A 23,430-nucleotide genomic window follows, 5' to 3' on the forward strand; every position below is an offset into this window, starting at 1 on the left:
ATAAACAATTGGATAAAGAAGAAGTGGTGCATATATACAATGGAATATCACTGTGCCATAACAAAGAATGAAATCTTACCATTTGCAACAACATGGATGGCCCTAGAGGGTATTATGCTAAACAAAGTAAGTCAGACTGAGAAAGACAAATACTATATGATCTCACTTATATGTGAAATCTAAAGAACAAAATAAACAAACAAACAAAACAGAAACAGACTCATAGATGCAGAGAACACATTCATGGTTACTAGATGGGAGGTGGGTTGGGAGGCTGGGTGAGAAAGGTGAAGGCATTAAGAAGTACAAATTGATACTTACAAAAGAATCATAGGGATATAAAGTACAGTCTGGGGAACATAGTCAATAGTGTAAAAGCTATGTGTAGTGTCAAATGGGTACTAGACTTATCAGGGGGATCACTTCATAAATTACACAAGTGTCTAACCACTATGCTATACACCTGAAACTAATACAAAATAATACTGAATGTCAATTACAAAAAAAAAAAAAAGTAGTCACGGGGATATGTAGTGTAGCATAGGGAATATAGTTAATAATATCCTAATAACTATGTACAGTGTCAGATGGGTAATAGTCTTATTGGGGTTATTACTTTGTGAGGTATATAAATGTCTAATCACTACGTTGTTTTGTACACCTAAAACTAATTTAAAAAATGCTCAGATCTTAAAATTGATATTGGGTCATCCAAAATTTAAAGACTAATTATTTAAATGAACACTACTTTGACTTCCCATTTGGACAGTGGAACTCATCTTACGTGCATTTCAATGACCTAAATTCAACTCAATATGTGCTTTTGGTGATGTAATTAATATAGCAAAATTATATTTTGCATATGTACCATTTACTATGTGCAGTGCATTTCTGGGTGCATTAAGCACTTACACTTACATTAATCGTTCAGGACTATAGCAGCAAAGCCACTTATGCTCTAGTTCATTGGCAATTTAAACGATTTTTCAAGAATTATTTTTTCTGTTCTCAATTTTTGGCTTGGATATTAGAATGAAAGCCTTGAATAAGATGTAAATTTGCTCCAAGAACTGGTTCATAGTCTTGGCCGCAGTTTGGAATCACCTGGGGAGTTTTAAAAACTAGTGATGCCTGGGTCCTGCCCCCAGAGGTTCTGATTTAATTGAGCTGGGATGAGGCCGTGGGCATCAAGATTGTTAAAATCTCTCGGGGTGAATCTAACATGCAGCAGAGTTTAAGAACTACTTGCTTATTTTGCTTATTTTAAGACTATTTCATTTTAAGGTTAGCAGAGGAAAGGTGTGCATGTACCCATATTGCTGAGTTCAGTGGGCGTTACCTGTGTCATCTTTCACATCTCCTTGTGCCTGTGGTGGAGGTGAGATGGATCTAGGATGAACTACCATGTTTTCAGTTTTCCTGGAACTTCGAAACTGTTCTGTGTTCTTCTCCACACTAGGTCCCCCTAAGACTCAGGGTTGTACTGGCTATGACCTGGCAGTATTCCCAAGCCTTATTAAACAGTGGGCCACACACAGTCATACTGCATCCTTGAACCCTGGACTCTGCAGTCTGTAATTAAGAAAAAAATCAAGAACCAAACAAAATAAAATAAAATACAAACATTCTTCCAGGCTAGCGGTGGCTCTATGGGCTCAAAAGTAGTTCTATTGAAATTCTGTCACTGACTGCGGTAAGTTGTTATTGTATCAGAGTTTCACAAAAAAGGAAACCTGAGCATCTAAACAACCCATTTATCGAGGGAGGAAAGATGATGAACACCAACCACAATGCAGAAATCATTTTTACTTGATGAGGTTTCCTCTGTGCGGTGGGTGCTGGCTGGTGTCTGTCCAGATAAAGATTATGGGGGATTAGAGAGAAAAGCTCAAGTCAGACAGGATGGGGTCTTCATTTTGGCGTTCATTCAGTCACGGCCTTTTGTTTTACTTACTCTTTGGGCTAAGCTAAGAAAAAATTAATTGAAGCTCAGCTTTTCTATTGTTGTCAAATATTATGTTCTAGCTTAATTGTAGTTATTATCCAACAGAAAGGCCTATGACAAATTTAGTCAACAGGGGTTCATCATTAAAAGCACTTGAAGAATCAGATTAAAGGGGCTTGGCAAACTTGTGAGGATAAAATCAGTGTCAGTTTTCTTTGCTTCTCTGGTCACAATCTCTCTGAGCTCGGGTTTTCTCATCTGCAAATGGAGATAGTGATATTATACCTCCCAAAGTTCTTTACTCAAACAACTAGGCTTCGCGGTTGGAACTGCTTGCATGCCATGAAGCTGTCTGTGAAAAGGGCCAAGGAGCCTCCTGGGAAAGAACTCAAGGGAATAAGTTCAAGCTCTGACGGCCATTGAGGGTTGGATGGAGTCATTCTAAGAAGAGCATGAAGCCTGCCATTCAAATTATCTTCTAAACCAGCCCCCTTAGCACCTGGGAAATGAGGATGTAAAGAAAAATACTGAAAAGTTAATCTTGCTCTTACATACATGCAAATGTTGTGACATGGAGAACAGTACTCTAACACTCAAAGCACAAAAGTGCAAGATAAGAGGAATTATTCTCATCCGTCCTAGTAAGATCTCCATGGGGCATACAGTCCGGCTTTGGTGAGGACTAACTTTTTTTCTTCTAATAGTTTAATTGAAATATAATTCACATAATAAAAAATTTACCCTTTTCAAGTGTACAATTCAATGCTTGTAAATATTCACAAAGTTGTGCAACCATACCACTATCTAATTCCAGAACTTGTTCCTCATTCCCAAAAGAAATTTCTTATCCACTAACAGTAACTCCACATTTTGCCCTGTCCCACCCTCTGGCAATCACTAATCTACTTTCTGTCATCACAGACTATTTTGGACATTTTGTCAAAATGGGATCACACACTATGTGGCCTTGTGTGGTTGGCTTCTTTCAGTTAGCATAATGTTTTCTAGTTTCCTCTATGCTGCAGCATGCATCAGTACCTGATTTCTTTTTGTGGTAAAAAAGCACATTCTAATTTATGTTTACCCATTTATACAAATTTGTTTATTTATTCACGAAGTGATGGGCATTTGGGTTGTTTCCACTTTTTGGCTATTATGAACAATGTTGCATGAACTTTTCTGTTTAATTTTTTCGTATGAATGTATTTTCAGCTCTCTGGGGTATATATCAATTCTCTGGGATTACTAGTTTATATGTTTACCCTAAGTTTAACCTTGTGAGAACGACCAGAAAATTTTCCAAAGCTGTTGCACCATTTAAAATTTCGACTGCAATGTCTGAAGATTACAATTTCTCCCCAACCTTGCTGACACTTGTTACTGTCCCACTTGTTGGTTTTAGCCATCCGAGTGGGTATGAAGTGATATCTCCTTGTAGTTATGACTCACTTTTATTTATTCAGCCTGGCATTTGTGCAAACTTCATCTCATGTCCTTAAGGACTCATACCCTAAAAAATTCATGGACTCTCTCTAAGGCTACTTTCTCTTTTTGTACCATTTATTAGATGAATATTGCAAGTTCTGATCTACCCTCCAGGTTTCTTAACATTTTAAACAATGTATTTCCTACCTCATTATTTATCTTCCAGCTCTGGGATTTATTCTTCACTTGAGTACAGTATGCTATTCAGCTCATCTGTTGCATTTTTAACTTTAATAATAATATTTTTCATTTCTAAGAATGCTGATTTTTAAAAAGAACTTTGTTCTCTTTTTCATATAACCTCTTATTCTGATTTTAGCGATGAGATTCTCTCCTTTCACTCTTTGAAGCTATGTGTTTTTTTGTTTGTTTGTTAGTTTTTAAATTTAAAGATCTTTTAAAATTATTCCAATGTTCTTATCTCATCTGGTATTATTAGTTCTTCCATTTGCTGAGCATACAGTTTCCTTCCCAAGAGGTTGGTCTCCCTTGGATACTGGGGGGTGGGGTGGGGCTCTCAGTTTTATGTTCACCTTCCACAGGAGGATTCTCCCTATCCTCTGTTATGACCCAGCAGTGAGGTCGTCTTGTGGCATTTTTGGCATCAGTCTCTTAGAAGGTGCTGAACTACTTACACTGTATAGCTGTTGTGAGTATGGCTACCTTCTACTGATTAGGTCTTGTTTTCTCCCTCTTTTTCTATTTAGTAGAAAACACACCCTCCTCATGTTTTGTTGTGGAGTATGAATATGTATTTGTAAATTGTATTTCTTATTTCTGAAATTCATGTGGGATGGTGTCAGGAGCTGATTCTTTCATGTGTTCAACCTAATCATCTTGAACTAGAAATCCAGGAGTGCTTCAGAATGTTCAGGATTCTAGATTATTAGTGGAACTTAAAGATCCTGGTCTTAATGAGAAGGACAAAGATCCTTGTGCTCTCTGTACCAGTATCTGAGGTTCTTGTGGGGGCAGTTCCCATTGCCAATAGCTTCAATCACGGTGGGAGGTGGCACCAGTATTGGATCAGAGAGAAAGTTTCTTTGGCACAGGTGCCAGCACCATTGCCATTAGCACTGGGATCATGGTGGTGAAGTAACACCAAGGCCGCAGTTGCTGCCATCATTCAAGGGACCAAGCAGAAGGGAAGGAAAATGGCCCACACGTAGGCTGTTGGCAAGCACATGTGAGACTTCCACAGGAGATGCCAGGAAATTGTTATGTGTGTGAGGCTGGGGATTCCCAGAAAGATTTGGTATTAAAGGGGATGACCAGAATCCTATAAAGAAATTCTAAAAATGAGGTTGACATCAGAGAAATATTGGCAGGTGCAGCCTTGGAAAATCTGAGGGGGAAATGAGACAATGTACGTAAAAATTGCCTAACAGAGAGTCACTTGTGTAAAAGGCCCTCTTATGTTCAATGAATAGATAGCTGAAAATAGAAAGAACTGCTAGCCTGATCTTCCTGCTCGGGTCTCTGACAGGGCCACTGAGGAGATGTACTATCAGCCCTCACTGGCAGGGATTCATACAGTCCTGGCTTCCTGAGTAACCATTATGGTTTCTCTTCTTTAAGCCTTTTTGACCCTATTACAGAAAGCCTTGGCTCCTGCCATTCTTCTCTGAGAACTTCCCACTTACAGGGTTCCCTGCAGGATTGATTGTACTGTGGGACCTTGTCACTTAGGTATCCTGAATGGACCCAGGAGGACAGCAGACTAGGGCAATCATATTCTTTTGTCTATAATTTGTAATGAATGACTCAGAGACTATATTGTCTCTACTAATGGCCAGACCAAGAGCCCATGTGGGTTGAGGAGCTATGGAGAGACCATATTTTGCACAACAGAATGTCTTGCATGCTGTGAAAACTCAGAGTATTGTCAGCACAGGTTTACTCTCTTTCCTCCACAAAATACAACCTAGAAGTTGTGACCCATTTTGCAGGGTCATAATCATTTTTCCACATTGCGGAGCATGTGTTTGTGCTGAACAAATTATAATGCAAGGACATTTTGTAGAAAACAATGTCATCTTTTGTCATGTAAGAGAGTGTTTATCAGACACACTGCAGCAGCGATAATGGAAGCACAGGTTAAATTTAGAGCAGTGATTCCCAAGTGATTTCATGTGCTATCTTCTACTCCTCAACCATATCTTACTAAGGCATAAACTATGAAACGATGAAGACTACTGAAATGAACAGTTTGGTATTGAAATCGAATCAAATGAACTAAAAATCAATTTGATATATATTTAATGCCAGGCATAGTTATAATTATACTAAGTGGCAATTAGACTTAAAGGCAAACTGTTCAGGTGGATTAATACAATTATGATGACTTTTCCACAGTCAGCGGTGGTGGTGGTGGTGGGGGGGAATGCTTCTTAAAAAAGAGAGATAAAGAAATTAATATTTCCTAGCCTTTAACATTCTGTAGCACACTCTCTGAATTTTATTTATTTATTTTGTGCCACAGACTCTTTAGTAGGCTGGTGAGGATTGTGAACTCCTTCTCAAACTACTGTGTCGTAAGATAAAATATATAGAATTATGAAGAAAACAGTTTTATAAAAAGTCAAAACGTTTTAAAATATTTTTGCAATATAGTAATAGATGTTCTTCTTTATGAACTCATTCAAGAATATATTATTTGTAAGTCTTATCTATCAACATAACTTTGAAATAGTGATGAACACAAATAATATTTTGAGATCCTGCAACAATTTAAACATGATATGAAAGACAAATCAGAGGCGCTGCTAGTAATACGTACTGTCTTTGGTTGCATCTGGTCTTAATCCAAAATTTCATTTCGTAGTGAGAGATAATGAAGATACATTCTTTTTTTCCTATCAAAGTGACTGATCCTCTGAATTTATGTTAAGAAACCTGCCCTGAACGGAGAGGTCAAAAGCAATTAACCATCATTTTCCAGGAAATGCTCACTAAATGTTAGTTATTTATTATAGAAACAAAAGCTGCACGAATAATAACTGTTTTCGTATTACCCAAACTGAGCTCATACACTGATTTTGTTAGAACAAGTCACCTGAATGCCATCTGCGTTATATTTCACTGATTTCATAACTGTAGAAGTCTGTGCTAGCTACAATGTGAATGGAGTCCCCTTAAAGGTGTTGCCCTATGCAACGCACATTACCTTGGTCAAACATGGCAGCCTTGATATGAGGCCCCACACGGCTGCAACAGTGACTGGCTCAGATTTTCCAGTTCTCTCCTGGCATTTGGAATCAGAACTGACCTCTTTTTTCTGAGTAAAGCCTTACTAGTTCTTGAACAATCTGGGGAGAGTGGAAGAGGCCTCCAACCCCCAGCATCAAGTTGTATACAGCAGTTATTGGAAAGTCCTTTGAAATTTTCTAGTTGTCATCCCAAAGCCCTCCCCAGAGCAACCAGGAAGTTTTGCTCCTCCTTGGAATCAGCTGATCCCATGCATCTAACCTCCGGGGGTTCCCAAATCCAAGACAGGTGATGAAAACGGCTGACATTCCCAATGTTGGTGTCACACTTGGGGCTAGAAATCAGAGACCAGCCTAAACTCACCACTATGCAAATCACTGTCCTGAGACTTGATTCTGAGACCGACGCACAATGAGTTGTTGAATGAAAGGAACACCGGAACAGCCCATGCTGGTTTTTATCACTGTATCTAAGCCTAGTTTTTAAGCCTACACTAGATGAAAAGATTGGGTAGCAATTCTTAATAAAATTATATGAGTGTTTACATAGTAAAAATGGTCCTTTTGTAAGCTGCACAAATAAATACTGTTGCCCCCTCCCTCCAAAACTCTGCTTTGAAGAAAGAACACATGCTTAGCTGTCCTTTGTCCTATATTACAAAAGAAAAGCCCCTTTCTATGGGATATCTGAATCATCCACTGGCAGTCTCTCAAGGTAAACAGAGTAAATTAAAAATTAATGTTTCTCATATGTACATATACGCACATAGAGAATGCTTGCCTCACCAGGCATTAAAAGCAGTTGAGCCCATCCGTCATTACAAAAAGCCACTAAAAAAGTGGAAATGCTAGGACAACATCAAAAAAATTCTGAAAACAATCTCCTGGATAAAGATAAATGTTCTTTCAGTGATTCGTCTTGTCTAATTAATCCCATGCGTGAGACTAGACTGAAGGATGAGGGAAAAAAAAGTCGGATTGACTCTTACTTTCAATAGCGGAGAAAACAAAAGGAAAAAATAATACTTCATAGTCCTGATATCTTAAAGGAAAGGAAAAAATAACCCCACAAAATCTGCTTTTTCCTGCATGATTAACTTTTCTTCGTGAATTAAGTTTTTGATAAAAGCTGTTTCACATTACAAGAAAACAAACAAACCATGATTCTTATGAGTTCATATTATATTACATCTCTGTAGAGAAGGCAGGAAAGACTCTGACCAGTCTAAATCCAAAACAAAATTAAAGTAAACTCTAAGTTGGGAAAAACAAACGTGGCTTCTGGAGTTTTTTCAACTGTAACGTCAGGGACCAGGACGGGCCGATTGTAGGGTTGAACGAGTTGATTATCAGCTCATTTCTTTCTCTAATATTCTATGTTTTAGTTACGGGTCTGATTATTCTGCAGGTGGGAAATTTAGACCTTAATTGCCCTTCATTGTCCTAAGCCATTTTTTTTAACCATTTGAGAATATGAAGAAAGCAATGAATCTTCTCCTCAGAAAGATGTGCACTTACTTAGACATACACCATTTTGTATTCCATCGCAGAGGCACCTGGATAGCCTAAAGTCTATGTAAACGCAGAACTTTTAAAAGTCCACGGAGGTTGGACGAAGGGTCTGGATATTTAGTCATTTAACTCTTTCTCTAGATCATAGACATGCAGGAAATGAGAGTCTATAGAAAACTCAACTCTCTGGAACCATCGTGGTCGACGGGCCTCAGGGATCTCCCATGATACTGAAAGTAATATCGCCTTGCCCCTATAAAATAGCTTCTCCAGAAGTGCTGGGAAGTCAAGCATTGGTTGGAATGGCATATTCCTGAGATGTCTGGTTCTCTTAAATATATTATGGATTCAGCCAAGAAAACAAGAATAATAGGACTTCCAAATTATAACCAGTAATAATGACACTGACCCATTGGTTCATGGGTCAGGGAGGTCAACCCTGAGAATTATTGAAATAAACAACTTGGACAGGAACTAAGTTGAACCTCCCAGGTAGAATGAGGTTTTTATTTTCCCCCAAGTGATCTAGGTCATTCCCATCCTACTCTTCCTTGAATTTCCCAGACCTTTACCACCAAAGCATTAAAATGATTGCACTAAGAATTCTGGGTGTTTACTACTTGCCAGGTACCCTGCTAAGCACTTTCACATACAAATTCATTTTAACCTCACATCAACGTCAACAGGTAGGTTCAATTAAAATCAATATTTTATAAAGGATGAAACAGGCACAGAGATGTAATTTTCCTGAGGTCCCCAAGCTACAAAATGGTGAAGTTACTTCCCACCCTCCTTTTTCCAATGATATAGCGATTTCAATTTTCCTTTAAGCAGTAGCTTCCGGCTAAACCCTAATTCCCAGCTTCTTTGGGACAGAAAGAGTCTTTTTGGAGTATACTACTTTGTTTTGCTCTTCAGATTTTCTACTGTGGGTGAGAGGATTTACCTTTGAATCATTCATCATATTTGTCATCTGATCCTTTTCTAAGTTTCTTCTTTCAAGGCTTATTTCAAGTTTTGCTTCTCTTGGTGTCTCACTGCCCCTAGAATTTATTATATCATGTTGGATTGTGCATCCTTGAGTGTATTTTTCTTGGACAATCAACTCAACTGGGCCCTAAGTCCCTGATATAGAAATCCATGGATATTTGCTGAGTTAGTTAACAAGTCAGCCTTTTGAGACACACCTTTAGTGTGTGAGGTGAACCTTCCCTTATTACGAATCCTCCACATTTCCTTGTTTTCCCTCCTGAAACTTCTTGATTCTCCTTGTGACTATAGGTGGTGATGGGGGTTGAAGAGTCATGGAATGCATTCTCAACACGTCCCTTCCTGCTTTTGATGATCTGTCTCATACTTAGGTTGGTATCTAATATCTAGCAATTTGTTACCTTAGACAAAACTGAGGCACCAAAGGTCCCATTTTATCTTCCTATCACAGCAATAAAAGCAGGATACCAACCTGTCAAAACTTTAGGTGGGGCCTGAGATAATTTTCAGTTAATACTCAGGAGAACACAGCCCTCATTGTTAGGCAGATTTTAAAAAATGCCACGAGGTTGGGACTATCCTTAATCCCACCTTACAGACAAGGAAACTGAGAAACAGAAGTCAAATTGCCCCACATCACACAGCAGACACAACCAGTATTTGAACCCCAGCACTTAAGCAATCTTGTTTTTTAACCAGTACACCGCATTGCTTCTCTATCATAAGAGAGTTACATGGTAAATGGTAACATATAAGTCTACCGCTTAGGGTTATATACACTCCCTTTGGAAAAATGAACAGATTAAGACTAACTTTAGAGAAAACCACATAGAAATACTTTCTGGTATCCATAAAGTTAGAGTACAGGACTGATCACATAGTGAAGGGTTAACTGAGCCACTATTACCTACTTATAAGCCATGGTACCCTGTGATAAAGAGCAGAGCAGGGGAAAGGCAGGGAATTGATCTGAATGCAAATCAGCAAAGCCTGTGATTTTTTCCTTCTACTTTTACAGATGCAAGAGGGGAAAAAATGGCAATTAATACATTGCCAGCTGACTTCCAGGAAGTTTCACCAATCGGGGGCAGAAGAGTGGAGAAGCCAGGACATCACTCCTCTCCCTCTGCCTCAGGTGGCTTCCCTATGTGACTGAATCTCCTCTGGGGTTCTAGGCTCCCACCATATGCCCAGCTATTAGGCTCTGGTAGCACTGTCTCTTCCTGTTGTCCCTTCAGCCTCAAGGGTAGAAGCAGCTTCCTGTTGAAGCTAACGTCTGGATTGTCCCAACTTCCAAAGTTCCTCTTCCAGTTCTTTCATCACTATATAACCAATTCCCTGTATTAAATTCTTTCTGTTAGAAATAGCTGGGATGATATTTATTTTTCTTTACTAAATGCTGGAATGAATTAAGAATAGGACTTAACTAAGGCCACACATAAGTACTGAAGATCTTGGAGTTCAAATGCCTTTCTCTAAAACCTAAACCTTTCCAATTAGAACATGCTGCTCCTCAGTGAGTGCCCAATGTTAAAAATTTAATTCTTAACTAATGACAAAAATCACCAAAATATAAATATTTTAAAAATCTGAGTCCTCTTCATTTTTAAAATTCCTTTGATCCGTTTAGCAAGTTCTGATTGGTTCATGAAATTCTTCCAGATGTGGAGCTCTTTCCTGGGAAACAGGCTGCATTTTCCTTGGTGAATCCTTTGGTGAGAGTCCCTTCTTACCTCCTCTGAAGTTATTGTTTCCTTGGTACTTGGGCTGAAGCTGAAGAGGCTTATAGAAAGGAACAAAGCCCTTCAGACAAATGAGCGGGGTGAGGACTAATGAATCCTGAGAAGCCACTCCTGGCTACAACATGTGAAATTGGGTCCCAGGATTCTTTGCTTAAATTGTAAAACTGCAACTAGGTTGTGACCCTGTGAGACAGGCAAGGTAGGTGGGGAAAGCCAGGTCTTCATTTTGGTGACAGAGAACAAACAGGAGACACAGACATACATACAGACACACATAGCATCATTGGCCAGAACCCCCAAGGCTGAGGTGTTTCTATCAAACAGGATTGAAGACAAAGATGGGGATACCAGGTCGTGATGGTTTTAGGCAAATGGGATGAGTGATTGCCACAGAAACCAGCTGATTCATATCTCCGGATTTTCTTAATGAGTAACTCCAGCCTTGGGAAATTATTTTCTTTTTGTCCAATGTTCTGCAAAACATTACCTGAACTCAGACGGTGTTGTGCTGGGTAACGTAATGTGCATTCTTCCTGTACTGAACAATATCAACTATACAACAGCATCAACTACAACAAAAAAATTTTAAAAATATTAATAGCAACTACCATTTGAGGGCTTATGATGGGCTAGGCTGAATGGTTTATTATAAATCTGCCTAACAGCTCTATGAAGTAGGTACTGTGATAACGTTATCTTACAAATGAGGAAACTGAGCACAAGGAGGTAAAGTCACATTCCTAAAGTAACAGAGTCAGTAAGCAGCAGACCTCGGATTTGAACATTGACTATTCAGTGCCTTTGCCCCCATTTTCGACTTCTGCACTATACGGCCTCTCCAAGGTGTGTCAGAACATAGATCTAGGCATGTGGTAAAAAATTAAGCACGAAGTGTCTGATCTGGTTGTGTGACCACAGAGCCAGGCTATAAATAACTCGTATAGCTAAACTTCTGGCTCCATATAGCTCTGCCCCCCCAAAGGCACAGGCGAGAAAATTGACCCCCTTTACTGAATGTCTAGGATCTTTTTCTACTTTCCAGGGGATCTCTAACACACTGTTCTTATTTTACATTACATTTTGTTAGGGCTCTTCAGTTTCATAGACTCCAGTGTTATCTTCAGGCTAATGCTAAGGCCAAAGCTATTTCAAAGTGAATAGCAAGAGATGACTTTTTCTCATAACATGATGCTTTTCCTCATAACACGGAGCTACGACTAAAATAAAGGGCATGCACATTTAAACATGCACATTTTGAAGCCAAACCTTTCTTCCCCTGTTGCCAGTGGGGACAGCTGACCATATCAAAGGGAAGGGAGCTCCTGAAGAGTCTCGTTTCTGGTTTCTGAAGAGGTTGGTTTCTCAGGATTTAAGAAAGCTAAAGAGGGGGGCATTAATATAAATCTTTTCTTGCCCAGCTCTATCTGTGATATGAAGCTACACAGAGCAATGCATGCTTCCTCTTGTTTTAGAAGTACTTTTTCATCTCATAATCTACTTAAAAAGAGAGAGAGAGAGAGAGAAAGAAAGAAAAGAAACTACAAAGGTTTGTTTCTGTAGGCTTTTCCCTGTCTTCTCTCAAAAGAAGATTGGGCCTACGTTTGGCTCCACCCCCATACCCTCCGCCCCCAACCCTTGAGAGAAAGTACATCATTTACTTAGTGATGTGACCCTGCCCACATGAAAGGAAGCGCTCAGTTTGTGTCTCCACTTTACTTTATACTCTATGACACTGGGGAAGACTGGCTCCATGGGAGCATTTCTTGGATCCATTTCCAAACTGCATTTAAGTGGGACGTAGGTGTGAGTGGCCGACTCACCAATTGATGGCCCTTCCCTTGCTTCATGAAGAGGGTTGAAGGGCATCCCTTGTCTTTTTGTTAATTAGCCCCATTCTCCTATTGGTGACAAGAGAGCAATCCCTGAAGCAGAGTATTCTCTCAGCAAAAGGCGGGGAGTCTGAGAAACAATTCATCTCTATCAGCGTTTGGCAAAACAATGGGAGGAAGGCTTACTCCCCACCTCCCACATATTAAAAACAAAGTCCTATTAAATTGGTAAAATTTTAATGAGAGAAGAGGTTCTGTCGAACCCCACAAGGGGGTGAAAGTTAAAGTCCTAGGTTAAAGATTAATATTCCAAGTTCAGAACAAAAGGATGCTCTTTTGTGGCTCTGTGCTTATGCCTCTGAATGTAAACATTGTTCTGAGAGCCATTTTTTCTTTGCCAGATCTTTAAAGGGTAATAAATTAGCCCGTGGACAGCCATACAAGCTGCTACTAGATGTGAATGTGAATGTGTCTGAAGAAAAGGCTGACTTTCAATCAAAGTCTATTGAAAGAATGGTTGGATTTTCTAAAGAAGCATGTTGTGCCTATTAACCAACTTACAAAAGGGGCCATTTCCTTGATTTATGTTTGGTTGCTATAGAGATTCTGCAGCCCAGACTGGCAGGTGAAGCTCCCCTCTAACAATCTCAGAGGTTTTCCTTAGTTATCCTCAGAGGCCAAACTGCACCGCTGGGTAAAAAAGGCAGTGTGCAAATAAGCTTTGTGTGTGTGTGTGTGTGTGTGTGTGTGTGTGTGTGTGTGTGTATGTGTGCACGCGCGCGCGCAAGCAGGCGCGCACCTTGAAAAAAATCAAATATCTGGCTCAAGCATTTTCACACATCTCTTTTAAATTATGACTTATTATATGCAAGACTCAGGGCAGGCATTTTTACAGCTCTTACAAACATGCATACAAAGAAAAATTAATTGTTCTAATTGCGACCATTAATGATTGGTTTCTGCATATGCAGTTTATTGCTTAAATAATTTTACAGAATGCACAGCATTCAACGTTTGCACTCAAAGTGATCTTCAAGAATGGGCTGTGCCTTCATGACCTCAGGGGAGAGGTATATGTGTCTATATTTTTGTTGAGCAGATGGATTAGAATCACTGCATATTAATGTTAGACAGGTCTTAAAGGTAATTTTGCCCTGACCCTCTATTTGTCAGGAGAAACTGAGTTATTACAGAAAGGAGGGAATTTGCACAGGGTGACACAGGTGATCTGTGGCACAGCAGAATCTGTTTCTTTAACAAGACTCTTGCCATCGTTCCCCTACCTTATGAGCAAGCCATAGAAAATTCCAGGGTGCGAGAGGTGAAAAGAGGGCTTGGACATTGATGGTGGGGCAATTTTACATATATTCTCAAGGAAAACATTACCACTGGGTAAAGTACAAACCAAAGTTGATGTTCCGGGGGAGATGAGGAGAAGGGGGAAGGAGAAGAGCAGAAGCTGAGGAGTGAGGAGAAAGCTAAGTGCACTCTTCACTGTCAAGGTCCTTACAAAGGGAACAATGTCCTAGAAAAAGGTCAAGACAGCCAGACACCAGTTATCAACTGATAAAGCACAGTCGAGTCTCTTCAAGGAGGTGAACTGCATGAGGAGGGTCACTTCTGATTCCTGAACCTTGTCACCACGCACCCAGGTGGAGCTTCCTAGTGTCAGGAGCATTCCTTGTAGAGCCTTTTGGATGTTTTGGGGGAGACCATGAAGGAATCTTCTTCCTGAGTCATGAGGGTATGTTGCGTGTGTTCCTTAACACACTGTATTCGTTTGCTAGGGCTGCCATGACAAAATACCACCCACTCGGTGGCTTAGACAACAGTCTGGTGGTTAGCAGTCTGAGATAAAGGTATTGGTTGGGCTGTTTCTTCTCAAGCTTCTCTCCTTGATTTGTGGATGGCTGTCATCTTTGGGTGTCTTCACATGGTCTTTTTCACTTGTGTGTCTATGTCCTAATCTCTTCTCATAAGGACACCAGTTAGACTGGATTAAGGCCCATCCCAATGACCTCATTTAACCTTAATTATGTCTTTAAAGGCTCTGTCTCCAAAAACAGTCACATTCTTAGGTATTGGGGGATAGGAATTCAAAAGGTGATTTTTATGAAGACACAATTCAATCCATAACACACAGTTGCAAGAGATTTCTATTTGAACAGTCTAACACTTCATCAGCCTAAAGAAGAGGAGCACATTCTCCAGAAGGCTCTCCTAAATTCCCAACCACAGGCCTCATAGGGGGATTTTCAGTGTCTCTACCAGTACCTGCCAGAGCCTTTTCCTGATTTCCAGTAAAGCCAGAATTTCTTCATAGTTCAGAGTTATGGTGACGTCCTTTCAGCCACTAGGAATTCCTGGTAGTCTCATTCCTCACAAGGTCTTGGAGTCTTTTGGCTTAGAACTGTTTGCTAGTGGCTGAAAAAATGAATCCTTTGGTTTAATTTCAAAAATAATTTATGGCTTATTCCATTGCTCTCCAGTAGTTCCAAGAAACTGAAGGGAATGGCTCAGACAGAAGAAATAGAAAAAGAAAAAGAAATCTTTTGCCTCCCTCCTACTCTTTTATTATGCTATAAACATTTGTTAATAGAGCAATTATCTTTTGAGTTGTAAAGGCTAAGTAAGTATGAGGAAGAAAGGGGTGAAGAGAAAGTGCAATTCTTCAAGCTTAATGAAGTCAAGTGAAATTATCTCAAGTGGATGTGAGTTATGGAGAATAGAATCCTTTTTTTTTTTTTGGCCAAAGTTTAATAAATGATTACATGCCATTCTGTTGATCTAATCCTCCTTGCAGTTCAGTTTTGCCAGACATCATACACAGATCTACAATAAAGACATCTGTGGACAAGCCTGGCCATTTGGAAAGGTCACTGTGGTTGAGAGGTGGTTGGTAGTAAGGAGGAACATGGATACTCTGTCTTTTTGATAGCCTTCTTTCATAAAGCTATCTTCATTGAACATTTGCCAAGCATCCACTATGCTCAGTGTTTTACACACGTCTCTCCTGCCAACCTCATAGCATCCCTGTGAGAGAAGTCTTATTTATTGTTTTTGGCAAATGAGGAAATAGGGTCAGACACACTAAGGAACGTGACCAGGGTACTATGGGGTATGGGAGACAGAGCTGAATTCAACTTTGTTTGGCTCTAAACCTAGGGTCTAACCTTAACGTACTACACAGCACATCTCAAAACGCTTCTTCGCTGCCCCAGGCAACTGCATGCACTTTGACACCAAGAAGCACTGTTTCAATGGTGGAAGGGTATAACTGAGTTAACATCATCTTTGGCTCAGGGGATTATTATTCCAGAAGTTTAGGCCTCCAAATACAGGTGAAGATTGAGGTGTGAGGAACAATGGAGGGTTCTGATCTTTGGACTGGTGGACAATGTCCAATAGATGGGAACTTGCATAAAAAGGAGGGTTACGGAAGAGGGGACAGATGGGGAAAGATCAGTGTCTCAAATTTCTGCAGGGACAATTAAAAGCAGAAATTTCAATCATTAGGAGAGGAAGAGAAGAGAACGGCTCCAGAGGATGACACATTGTCTTTGAAGATGGCAGCTCTGGGATCATTTTGCTTGGCTCTCCTCTTTCATTGTTTCTATTGTAGGGAGATCCGCTGATGGTCAGAAATGGAAGCATTTCCAGTGGAGAAAGGCAGTCTGTGGCCAGGTAATCATTCACCAAATGGATACCACCTGGGGTAGAGTCTCTCATACATGCAAATTGGCCCAAGTCGTGTCCTGGGCTCAGGGGTTATTTGAATGAACATGCAGCTGGGATTTGATTTCAAGTGGTAGCAAAAATGCTGAGGATATTCTGCACCAAAGATTTGGACCAAAGAAAATAGCACATTGATTGTGTCCTCTCGGCCTCAATTAGCTCAAAAAGTCTTACAAAATATTCCACCACCAGTCCGACATGATTAGGAGAGGAAGAAGTGATCAACTGCTTTATGGTCTGGTTTTGAACTCAGTTCCAAAGTCTCTGCAGATCGCATATTTTGTTTCTATGTGTTTATTTGTTTTTATATTCCAGAACGTCTTAACCATTTTCCTCCTTTCTCCCCAGGCAGGGGTTATAGCACAAACAGAATTGACTGCTAAATGTAGTATTGCCTGTAACCCACAGTGGACAATTTCCTGTAACTGCTTTATAGTATTTGCAGCTTGAATTTCTTTGACAATGTTTTGCTATATTCACCACTTACTTTTAATACTAAAAGTAATATTTTTAACTGCACAAACTCACTAAATATTTAATTTTTATTAAACATAAATTTCATTAAAAAAAAATTCCACTAGCTTTGTGGAAAATTTAATAGTGAAAAATGTCTTCCCTCTCTTCCCCCTTTAATACACCTTTGAATATATAAGCTTGTGATCCTACAGGCACATCTGCTTTTATCAAACTCTAAGTGAATATAGCTAACAACAAATGGAAGAGAAATGTTTCTATCACACGCTGCAATTATTTCTCAAGATGTCTATTTGCATCCTTCCTGGATTTAGTTTTCAAAGGAAACTAAGTAGTGAAAAATATGAACAAGATATTATATTTACATAGACGATTTTGCAATTTACAAAAGGTTTTCCATGCATTTTATCAGTTGACAAAGGGGAAGTTCCTTTAAAATTTTTCAACTCATACAAAAGGACCTGGAATTTGTGAGGTGATTCCTGATGCTGGGGAAGGCTGCTGGCGCGATACTAAGGGAGACTGAGGGTGTCTATCTATGTGTGGACCAGGATGGATGGAAGCATTTACCATCCACACTTCCTCCTTCTGCCCTGCTAATGACCTCAGTTCTGGCCGGCGGGACCAACATCCCTTAGAATGAGAGGTTATTTAGCTGTGATATGAGTGCAGCCTTGGGACTCTCTGTAGAGAAATTGCTTATTCCAAAAATTTAGCTTCTTTCTCTTCCTTATAAGTAGAAACATAGGGGGGATATGTGGTTTAGAATAAAGAGTATATGGGGGAAACAAAGCCATGTCAGAAATGAATTTCAGGTGGAGAAAGAATACATTTGCTGTCTGCTGCAAAGAGGAGAACACCAGAATCTATAGAAGAGCACCATGGGTGGTTAACTTTGTTTAAGATGATGTGCATTTCATCAGTCCATTTTCCCAAAAGATCTCAGATCTCCATCACTGGCAGGATTTGAATTAATTTATGTGGCGCACAAATACAAATGACAAAACTGAGTCACACTGTGAGAAATAAATTTCTTCTTTCGTTGCTTCTAATTATGTCCGGAGAATGTCTTCATTGTTGCAATGTGTCTTGACCATCTTTCTAATCTTCCCTTAACAAACAGAGTATCACAAGTGATAGGGATGTTTTTTACTGGTGGCCATGAGATAAAAAGTTTCTTGTAAAATAAATATATGTAAGTAAAAGCATAGGTTTACTGAAAGACAAGTATTGAAAGAGAATTAGACAGGTGCCATTCACTGAGGTGGACTAATCTCTGAGCCTCGATGTACTTCTCTTGAAATGTGAAAACACCAACCTTGTAGGGTTGTTATGAACATGAGAAAGACCGTTGTCAATTATTAGGTACTATGAAAATATTCAAATGGTGAGCTAGGTGTGGGTAAAGATTAAGCCAATCTGGGGGTGGGGGCTCAGAATCAAAAAGTAATCAGGGAGTTGCCTCTAGAAGGCTTGAGGGATAGAGTCAGAATGTGAGATTTTAAATTTAGGGAGTAAGGAGAGCCTGCAGTTTTTGATGGGGTGTGTTATGATGAAAAAGGTGGTTGAAGGACATCAATCCAGCAATGTTGCACAGGATGCACCGGGAAGAAACAGGTTGGGGAGGAGGCGTAACATGAACAGGCTGTTGCAATAGTGCCAGAGGGATGACAGTACAGAGGGAAGAAGAGAATATATTCAAGACAGATTGTAAGAGAAGGATCAGAAATTTGCAATTAATTGAAGGGGGGTGGATAGCTAAAGAATGATCCTTGATTGGGAAAGAGAAGTTAAAGAAAACAAACATAGGGAGAGCAGAAAAAATGGGTTTTAAAAATATTTTTGAGTGGGGGTTTGTGTGTGTGTGTGCATGTATGTGCATGTGTGTGTGTGTGTGTGTGTGTGGACACTCATGTTACTGAACATATGTACATGTACTTTTATGGGTGTATTGGTGGTTATAATAGAGATGGAGACAGAAGAAAGAGAAAGCCCAATCTCATGCTCAATTGTTTAAAATGACACTTAGCATCTATAATCTTGCTTCTTTCTTTGGCTCTGCCATTGACTTTCAGCAAGTTGTCACCCTGTCTAAGCCGCAGTGCCTCATCTGTGAGATACAGATAGTCATACACCTCTTCTGCATCATCTCCCATTCATCACTCAGCCTGTCTACTTCATCTGATAAGTTTCTCTCAGAATGCTCACCTCTCTCCAGCCCTCAGCTACCACCTGAAGGTAACGCATCCTCTTACCCGGGCTACTGCAAAAGCATCTTAATTGGTTTCCCTGGGTTAACTCTAGTTCCCCTCCAACTGGTTTTCCACACGATAGCCAGAGTGATCTTTCCAAAGTGCAAATCTGACTACGTCACTACCAAGTGCCCTCTTTAAATGGCTTTCTATTGTCATGTTTCCTAGGAATCCCCACACAGTCTAGGATTGTCCCACCTATCTCTCCTCTCCTCCCTCCTCTCCTTGAATGCATCGAGCAAAGAGTGGGTCTTCCCAACACTTGGCCTTTGTATATACTATTTCCATTGACTGGAATGCTTCTCCTTTCCAGATTCACCTAGTTAACTCGTTCATTAGCATTCATTTCTGTATTCACCATATCACTTCCTCAGCAAAGCCTTCTCTGATCACACCCCATATGAGTCAATCTTCTTGTTAGAATTATTTATATACTTTCAAAAACTCATCGAAGATTTTAATTATATATTCATTGTTGTGATGACAATGCTGTTCTCACTTTTTAAACTGGAAGCTCCATAAGGGCTCCATAGTACCTGAAGGTGCACAGGTAAATAAATGAGTCAATACATGAATAAACACAAGTATGAATGAATATCAGGGCACTTATCTCACAGAACTGCTCTAAGGACACTTGGTAAATGTAACTACTATTCAAACATGAGTTAAGGTTTGGATTTATAATTCTGAATCTTCCTGAAAACATATCCAAATGGTTTTACTAAGCATCTCAAGACCCTCTTCTACCTTTCATCGTATAGTGATTTATAGAGCACTGAGAACCCATATTTTACAATGTTGTCTCTCTCATTATGTTAACTATGGCTGCATAAAAAACTACTCAAAGCTTGCTGGCTCAAAGCAACAACATCTATAATCTCTCAGTTTCTTTCGGTCGGGATCTGGGCATGGCTTAGCTAGGTTCTCTAATTTGGGTCTCTTACAGGCTGCAATCAAGGTGTTGACTATGCTATAGTCACCTTAAGTCCTGGTTGGGGAAAGATCCACTTTCAAGTTCATGTGTATCTTTGCAGGATTTATTTCCTCACGAGCTGTTAGACTGAGGACCTTAGCTCCTCAGTGGTTATTGGCTGAAGGCCACCCTCGATTGCCATGTAGGCCTGTCCAACATTGCAGCGTGCAACATCAAAACAAGCATAATGACAAGGGTTGGGGAGAGAGAGAGACAGACAGAGAGCCAGAGACAGAGAGTGCCAGCAAGATAGAAGCTATAGTCTTTTATAACCTAATCATGGAATTGACATCCCATCACTTCTGCCATATGCTATTACTAGAAAATCACTAGGTCCACTCTACACACACAAGGGGAGGGGATTACACAAGGGAGTGAACGCCAGGAGGCGGGAATCACTGGGAGTCCGTTTAGAAGGCTGCCTGCCCCACTCATACAAATGCCCAAAGGTAAAATTACTTAACAACCGCATCCCTAATCCTGTTTGACTAGGACCTAACCCAGTGCCATTCACAAATCGGCCCCTTAGAAATGCTTGTGGTTGTTCCTGATAATGGAATAATTCTACTCAGTATAACAGCCCAGCAGCAGATGACCTTATTGATCCACAGCTTAAAATTTCTCTGTTTTTTCACAAGGTGTGTCAGGGAGAGAAACAGTCAGTTTGACCCAGTAAGGTCATACTTACTCCATTTCCATTAAATAAATATTCACAGACTCTGGCGAGACACCTCTAAGATGTCAGGTATTACGCTTTAATTTCAGCAATTATGTGGCCTCCTGTCAGACTGATGTGACACTAGTGCTGACATACAGAGGAACCAAAGAATTTCCACTTGAGGTCAGGCCCAAAATAGAGAGGGAGGTCATTTAATGTTCTTCAACCTAAATAGACTAAGTACAGCAGCAAAGAACCTGCCCTGGGAAAGGTCCACGCTTTCCATTATTGTTCTCAGGGTGCTCAGTGGTTTCCATAGCCCAGCTCTGCTTTCTGGTCTGGTCCACATTGGCAAAATTAGGGGTCACTGCCATAATTCTAGCAGATGGCAAAGTCTTCCAGGGGATTTATCCTCTGGATTGTGGCCTGCTTAGTACTATGCTGTGAGCAGCCAAGAGAGATGATGCAGAGTGAATCATGAGCTTCAGAAAGAGGAGACTGGCTGTGAGCCTGACTCAGTGACTAACTTGCTGTGAAACCTTACTTGTGAGCATATTATGCAACCCTGAGCCTCAGCTTGCTCCTCTGAAATGGGGACAGTGGCCCGCCTTCACGTGCCCATAAGGTCCTATGGCAGAGAGTTGGATTGACTTCCCCAGACTCCATTATACCTCCTTGTATTTTGAGAAGTTCAAAACATAAGTAGTTCAAACATACATCTGTCAGATTGTCTTCCTTGAGGTTTGGAAGGTGGAAGTGAAGCAGAAGCCATCTTCCTGTGGCACTGAAGACTAATGAGGAAGCTCTCACAGATGGGAGTGGCTGCAGTGGCAAGTTGCCCCAGTTGTGTACTGGCAATACCTCAGCATAGTTTCCTGAACTATGTCTCGCAGCTATAGTGCGGTGACACTGAACCCATTAGTCTAGGGGCAGCACCCTCTCTTCCTCTCCATCAGCTCCTCGGGTGATGGTATAAGCAACTAACTCACTCAGCAAATATTTATCCAACACCATCTATATTCTAGGCATGGCTTTAGACCCTTGGGGCTCATCAGTGAACATGAGATACAGACTCTTGTATGTAGCCCTTACTTTCCACTATGTATGTAGGAACAATCAATAAATATATTAAATAAATATTTCATATTTTAAAAATTAAGTGCTGTGAAAAACAAACAAACAAAAAAGGAAAATGGTGTATGGGGCCTCAGAGATATTGAAAGTGAGTAGCAGTTTTAAATAGGGCTGCTGGGGTGACATTTGAAGAAAGATTTGAAGGAAGAGGGAGTTGGGCATGGTATCTGAGGGAAGGACATTCCAAACAAAGGAAATAGTCAGTGCACAAGCCTCTCAGGGGGAGTGTGCCTGGAGAATTCAAAGAACAGGAAGGAGTCCAGTGTGGTAGGAGCCGGGCCAGACAGGGAGAGGTTAGAAGAAGACGAGGTCAGTCAGGTACCAGAAGTCCAGATCTGATACCTAATTCCCTATATTAAATCCCTTTCTGCTTGAAACAGCTGAAATGACCTCTTTTTCCTCTACTAAACTGTGACTGACACATATTCTTTGCCCAATTTTATCCTAGCCTTTATAAAATTACATTATGCTTTTGGGCTCGCACCCACCCCAAACACATTGCCTCATGTATCTCTGCATTCCCAACACTTAGCCTGGGCTTTATGGAGTAGACACGTGGTATAGAATTATTAACACAACACGAGCACAGCTATTTCCAAATCACTACCTCTTCCAAACAGGAGACTTCTCTGTGGGAAGATGTAGCCTCCAATATGGCCGGATCTTCCTCACGAAAGTAATACATTTAGTATTTTAATGAAGTAATTACAAAAGTAAGTAATTATTGAAATAACCACATCAACTCCCAGTCATTAAAATCCTAAACAGAGCTGGCATGATGGCTTAGGCCATTAGAAACCTTGGCAACCACCCAACGCCTACAATAGCTTCTAATTAATTGATCTCACCTCTAATCTGCTATTGTTAGCCCTGTGCCGATCATTTGTTTAGCCTACAGATCCTATTGCCCCTTCCTTTTGATTGTATTTGTTACTGTACCCTCTCTATCTCTTTCAATTAAGCACAGGTTAAGTGGTTCACCCGCAAGAGAATAGGAGATAATGGCACCAATCAAAGTAATCTCTTTAATTTGCTAAATGGATTACAGGGAAACCCCAGCCAAAGTGAAGTCATAGCTAGTGGCCTTCACTTGAACTATACACAAAGAGTATCTAATTATTAACCCACCATAAGCCAAACTTCATTGTGAAATAAATGTCTACAAAGTTAGCAAGGTGTAAGCAGTTTTCAATAGCAGAGATGGCTCCTTGTGACTAAATTGTTCCCCTGGTAATATGTCTCCACTGGCTCCTTTCCCAAATTTCTCGCTTCCCTTAACTTTCAAGTGCAACACATATCCTCATATACCAATCGAAGTACTGCCCAGCACTACAGTCAAGAGAGTGGATTTATAATCTCTTTAAGGACATGCTCTAGCTAGAATTCATTTTTCTTATTTATACTATAAATGCAAATGCAGTTTCATAGGCATGATGGCTCTAGCTTTTGCTGACTCTGAAAAAAATATATATTTAAGAGTAAACAAGTTTGTCCT

The 23,430-nt window shown here is 40.2% G+C and overlaps 1 protein-coding gene across 1 annotated transcript in view; it reads right to left on the reverse strand.

Moving 5' to 3' along the window:
• RARB (retinoic acid receptor beta) overlaps window positions 1-23,430 on the reverse strand; it is a 365,838-nt gene that overhangs the window by 261,496 nt on the left and 80,912 nt on the right. The gene's annotated exons all lie outside the window — the stretch shown is intronic.

The sequence above is a fragment of the Rhinolophus ferrumequinum genome, chromosome 17, assembly GCF_004115265.2.
Source record: "Rhinolophus ferrumequinum isolate MPI-CBG mRhiFer1 chromosome 17, mRhiFer1_v1.p, whole genome shotgun sequence".
In the NCBI taxonomy this organism is placed as follows: domain Eukaryota; kingdom Metazoa; phylum Chordata; class Mammalia; order Chiroptera; family Rhinolophidae; genus Rhinolophus; species Rhinolophus ferrumequinum.